The 6,081-nt window shown below is 52.5% G+C and overlaps 1 protein-coding gene across 3 annotated transcripts in view; it reads left to right on the top strand.

The window, feature by feature from the left end:
* The window catches only part of PAFAH2 (platelet activating factor acetylhydrolase 2), an 86,958-nt gene that overhangs the window by 1,188 nt on the left and 79,689 nt on the right, over positions 1–6,081 (top strand). The window lies entirely within an intron of this gene.

Raw genomic sequence — 6,081 nt, 5'->3', positions numbered from 1 at the left:
AGAAAAGTGAAGCAGGAAGGGGTGGGGGGAGGCAGGGGGACGATGGGAGGGGTGGGTGTTGTTAGGTAAGATGCTCTCAAGGATTCCCAGGATCGGTCCCTCCTCCTTCAGCACCACCTCTCAATCTCATCTAGCTGCAGCCTTTTGGGGCCCACTCCTGGCACCTCTCACAGGTGCCCAGGTCTGCCTTTGTCTAGAGCTCTGTAGGAGAGGTCTTGGTGCTCATCTTCCAGTCCATATGGTAAGTTTTACCTGAGGTTGAACTTGACTGTCTGTTAGTCCACAGCCATTGAGGGGTTCCCTTGCTCAGTTTCTTCGTCTGTGCTCTGAAAGGGGAATCAGGAATGGTTGATGTTACCCACTGAAGAATCACCGAGGCGAAGAGGGAGACACAGACACTGGCTGCCAGGAACCCCAGGCTGACCCTCTGGGAGGGAGGCCACAGGGAACTGGCCAACTTGGAGTGAACTCTGCCTCTACCTCTTAACAGCTGGATGAGGCGGGGCCTCTGTCCCCTTATCTCTAGATGAAAGTAAGGATCTTCACCATGAGATGGTTGGCAGGTTAAATCCAGGCCTATCCCATGGGGTCCCTCCGCAAGTGGCAGCCTCCTTTCCTTGCTGGCCTTCCTTTGATCTGAGAGGGCCACTGATCTGACCAGAGAGCCATCATGCGCAGCCGGTCTGAGGGAAGAACACGGTTCATTCACCCAAGAATGTCCCCAAAATGTCCAGCACAGAGGAAACCTGGCCTCTTTGCCCACAGTGTCTGTCCCTAGGGATGGACTGACTTTCCCTGCACGCATCAGGCTTTGCCACAGGAGAGAGGCCTTTGCTCTTGCTGTCTGCTGCCCCTGCCATTCACCTTACTCAGCTAACTCCATCTCATCCTACAGGAATCAGCCAAAGGCTCCCCTCCTGCAGGAAGCCTCCTGACTTTCCTGGGGATTGGTCTGATTACTCTAGGTTCTCATGCCGCTTTTCATCCTTCTATCCCTGTACTCATTCATTCATTCATTCATTCATCGAACAAATACTTAATGAGTACTAAACATGGGCCAGGTTTTGTGCCAGGCAAAGAAAAATAACGGCTAACATTCATATTATGCTTACTTTGTACCTCGCACAACTCTAAGTGCAAGTGTGTTAGCTCATTTACTCCTCTCCTAGGGGGACTCTGAGGAAGGTACTGCTATTGTCCCCATTGTACAGATGGGAATGCAGAGGCCCAGGCAGTTAGGCAACGTGCCTAAATTCCCACATCTTAGCCAGGCTTTGGATCCAGTCAGTCCATTCCTTTAGCCATTGTACCCGTCTCCTGAGACAGGTACACCCCCATTCTTGCAGAACTGCACCTTCCCTGAGAAATACCAGGATGCAGGCAATTACAGAACGAGGGGAGGGGGGACTGAGGGAGTGCACAGAGGAGCTGCCAAATGCCGGGGCCAGAGAAGTCATCTCAGGCAGTGACTCCTACCCTAAGATTTGACAGACGAAGTATGTTTTTTTAGAAAAACCACTGTGGCTACCCCTATGGGAACAGACAGGAAATGGCAAGAGTGGAGGCAGGGATCACTTTTTTTTTTATGGTTCATTCATTCACTCATTCCACAACTACTTAAGGAGCCCTCGCTGCGGGCCAGGCAGGATCTAGAAGCAGGGAACAAAGCAGACAGAATCTTGCCCTTATGGAGTTCACATTCCAGGGTGGGGAGATTGGCAATGAACGAAAAGAAATATCTCCTGTTATTCGGCAACAAATATGGAGAACGGGAGGGGCTGCAGAGTTACATGGGACCAACAGGGAAGGCTGGCTGAAAAGCTGGCATCTGCGAGGGAGTGAGTGGAGAGCGTGTGCGAGGTCAGGTCACTCCAGCAGCAGGGGAGGAGCCAGGGCGCAGGTTCTGGGGTGGGGGCGGGGTGCGTACATGCGACGTGAGAGGCATGGTCTGCCTTGTCTCTGTGACACCTCTCGGACTTCAGGGAAGAAGCTGGCGTCGGGACAGAGACAGGAGCGGGGAGCCCCGGTGGCCCAGGTGAGCCACGCAGGGGAGCCCTGACGGTGGCTGGGAACCAGGGTGGCAGGGGTGAGAAGCAGTTGGATTCTGGGCATATTTCGAGCTAGGGCAAAATGACAGATTTGGTGATGGACTGGATGTGAGATTTGGCCTGAGCCATGAGCAGGATGGAGCTGCCATCAACGGGGATGGGGAAGACTGAGTGGGGAGCCAATCTGGGGGAAAAGGTCAGGAGTTCAGTTCTGAGGCTTTAGCCTCACTCATGCTCCTCATCCCAGCACTAAGGTAATAAATGTCCAACAAATACTTGTTGAATGAGTGAATGAATGGATGGGCGGACAAAGCTGGCAGGGCTAGGAGGTCAGGGCCGGCTGGTGCAGGGCTCGGTAGGGGACGACTGCTCCTGCTCCCCCCGCCCGGGCACCCTGGCTGGCTTCTGCCTGTGTCCACACTTGCAAACACACGCAAGCTGACCCCTACCTTCGGCCCTACGAGGGAGGCTCGCAGGCTGGCTGGGCCCTGGGCTCGTCTGGCCTGCGATTCACATGGTCGCCCTGCAGCTTGGATGGAGGAAGAGAAGGCAGGGCATCCTGGCAGGCAGGACTGAGCTGGGCTCATGCTAAAAATATACCGCTGGGCTCTTCCAAAAGCTCTGGGGCCTCCACCAAGCTCTTCAGGGCTCATCGAAGCCACCAGGAGCTCCTGTCCCATAGCTGGGCTCTGGTCAATGGCACAGTGGCCGACACTTTGGGGAGATGGGGGGTGAGACAGGGCAGGAGGGAAGGGACAGCAGTGAGGAGGAGGAGAGGGAGAAGGCCTGCGCTCTGGTTCAGCGAGGGGAGGCTTCTGGGAGAAGGCAGAAGTCTTGTTTTCTGCAGGGTTGATGTGGATTGGAGTCGAAGCGAGCTCTGGATGGCATCCCGGAGCTGGAGCACGGCTGTGTTTGCTTTGTAGCTATGGTGGTGTCACGCTGCCTGGGGGCTGCCTGAGCGTGGGCTGGCTTCCTGCCCGAGGTGCCAGGTAACATACTGGCCAAGTGCCCAGGCAGAAAGTGGGGACTAGCACCACCTTGTTTGATCTGGAGCATTCCCTCTTTGCCCCCTGCTTCTGCCTCCCTCCCGTCTTTCCTTCTCTGGAACGGACCTGAAATTTCTAGGTGGGATGTATCTAGTCTGGAGCATTGGCTCAGGTGCTCTTAACAAGCTGTGCGTTCCTGTGTAAGTTGCTTCACCTCCCTGTGCTGCTGTTTCCCTCTCTATAAAATGCTGATAATAGCACACTCCTCAAAGGCTTCCTGGGAAGAGGATTAAATGAGATCATGAATGGACAACCTTCCACACACCATGCCTGGCACAAAGCAGGCAGCTGACAAATGGTCTCCTCCTTCCTCCTCCAACCCAGGGGGAGGTGAGTGGGCACACACCAAACTGTCCCTCCGGGGTGGATCAGGGCCAGGACTTGGGCTTTCTCTCCTGTGCCCATGTTCTTCCCCTGCGCCCCCATCTCTGTTCAGAAAGAAAGAGACTTGGAGCTCCAGGAGGTGATCACCATGGCAACCCATCTGCTGCTTCTTGTCTGTTGCTGTTTTTTCCTCCAGCCTTGAGCTTTCTGGGTGTCTCACTGCAAAATTCACAAGTGTTGGGGGATGGATGCCACGAGAGGCTCTAGGGTCCCAGCTCTCACTTGCTTGAGCACAGATAACCCCCAAACCATGGTGAATCCCCTCAGGACTCTATGATATCCATCCAGCTCCAGCTAAAGTGGGTTTCCCCCTCAGGCCCCACCAGGATACAGTCAATTCCTGCCTATCGTGGAGAACTCAGACCTGGAACCCAGACCTGGGGCAGGGCCAGGGAAGCTGCCCAGGGGACCTGGGGATGGGAGTCAGTGAGAGCTGGCCTCTGCCACTCCCCCAGGTCTAGCTGTGTGACCTTGGACAAGTCCACACCCTGGACCTCAATTTCTTCTTGTTCTTTTTTCTTTTTTATTTATTTTTTGTATAATCTTTTTTAGTGTTTATTTATCTTTGAGACAGAGAGAGTGCGTGTGGGGGAGGGGCAGAGAGAGAGAGGGAGACACAGAATCTGAAGCAGGCTCCAGGTTCCAAGCTGTCAGCACAGAGCCCGTCGCGGGGCTTGAACTCACAAACTGCGAGACCATGACCTGAGCTAAAGTCGGATGCTTAAATGACTGAGCCACCCAGGCGCCCCCGGACCTCAGTTTCTTACCTAACAGCCTAACATAAGAATAGGACTAGCTGTTTAGAGCAAAAAGATCTGGAATTCTTATTCAGAAGTAATTCTGGCAGTTTGGAATTCCCATCCGGTGAACACTTGACTTTGTAAGGAAACATATACAAAACCTGGAGCTGAGGCAATGAGGAGACTGCATGAACCATCATCATTCCCCTGGGACATCATCCTAGAAGCCCCCAAAGGTCATGTCTCTGGACCCAGACATTTTATTTATTTTTTTTAATTTTTTAACGTTTTATTTATTTTTGAGACAGGGAGAGACAGAGCATGAACAGGGGAGGGTCAGAGAGAGGGAGACACAGAATCGGAAACAGGCTCCAGGCTCTGAGCTGTCAGCACAGAGCCCGACGCGGGGCTTGAACTCACGGACCGCGAGATCATGACCTGAGCCGAAGTTGGCCGCTTAACCGACTGAGCCACCCAGGCGCCCCTGGACCCAGACATTTTATAAACATGATAGCAAAAACACTAAGTTGTAGAAAACAGGTAAGATACGAATACAATACAAATAGCGAAACAAATGATTTCTGACCAATAGAGATCATTCCAAAGGTTATAAGTCATGCCCTGCAGGGTATTTGCCAGTTTAGAATCTGACTAGCAATCTTTTTCCAGCATTCTCTGTGCTTCATCTCCGATCCTCAGTAAGTCGCTGGAACCAGCCCTCTCACCCTATAGTTTCCTTACGAATAAATGAAATACAACTTTGACACACACTCGCTATGCATTGGTATGATCATTTTTTTTTTTTTTAGCACTTGGAAGACTTTAATTTGGTAGCTCAGTGAACTTCATTTTACTCTTCTGTAAAATTCAAGGGAGGAATTCAAGGAACTTCAAGGGAGGGGCCGGTACATTTGCTTGCCATGTGCCAGACCCTACCCGAGCTCTTTGGATCCATGAATTCATTTGAGCCTCATAGTGAAACTGTTAGGATGGGCGTCTGTTCCCCCCATTGAACAGGTGAGGTTAGTGAAGGTCAGAGAGGTGAAGTGATGGCCCCAAGGCTGCACAACTGGTGAGTAACAGCCTAGATTTGAACCCCTGCTTCACAGAATAATTCATCAGCCAAGGCTACCTTCTAACCAGCCACACATGGACACAGCCCAGGGTCTGGGTCCTCTGCCTCCTGGGAGGTGGGTCTCTGCTTCCCTCGGGTGGGTGTCTGATAGCTGGAGAAAGCCACAGGGGATTGAGGTGAGCAGGCATTCTGGTCCAGCCTCTCACAAACAGGACACTGTCCCTGCCTGAAACTTCAGGCCGAGTTTTCAGCCCTGGCCACTCCTTTGGGGCTTGTATTCCTGAGACAGGGGTCTTGGGGTAGGGGCTGGGGGATGGCAGGCCAGGACTGGACAGGCCTAGAGAAGGAAATATCAAACCCTGGTCATAGTCATTCCATTCCATCCTCCTGAGTGTTTTTATTTATTTATTTATTTATTTATTAAAAAAATTTTTTTTGATGTTTGTTTATTTTTGAGAGAAGACAGAGTGTGAGCAGGGGAGGGGCTGAGAAAGAGAGAGGGAGACACAGAATCCAAAGCAGGCTCCAGGCTCTGAGCTGTCAACACAGAGCCCAACACGGGGCTCGAACTCACCAACTGCAAGATTGCAAGATCGTGACCTAAGCCAAAGTTGGAGGCTTAACAGACTGAGCCACCCAGGCGCCCCTCCACTGTCCTGAGTGGTTCAGTTGAATTATTCCCTCTCTGAAGGCTCCAAAGCCATGCCCAGCTGCCTCATTCCCTCGACCCACACCCAGAGCTACCCACACCCAGACTCCTCCACCTCAGTCCTGGGTGCCAAGGGGTT

The sequence above is a fragment of the Puma concolor genome, chromosome C1 (assembly GCF_028749965.1).
Source record: "Puma concolor isolate L17-30 chromosome C1, mPumCon1.1.hap2, whole genome shotgun sequence".
NCBI classification, from domain to species: Eukaryota; Metazoa; Chordata; class Mammalia; order Carnivora; family Felidae; genus Puma; species Puma concolor.
Note: the sequence above shows the minus strand (reverse complement) of the source record. Positions and strands in the feature narration are given on the sequence as shown.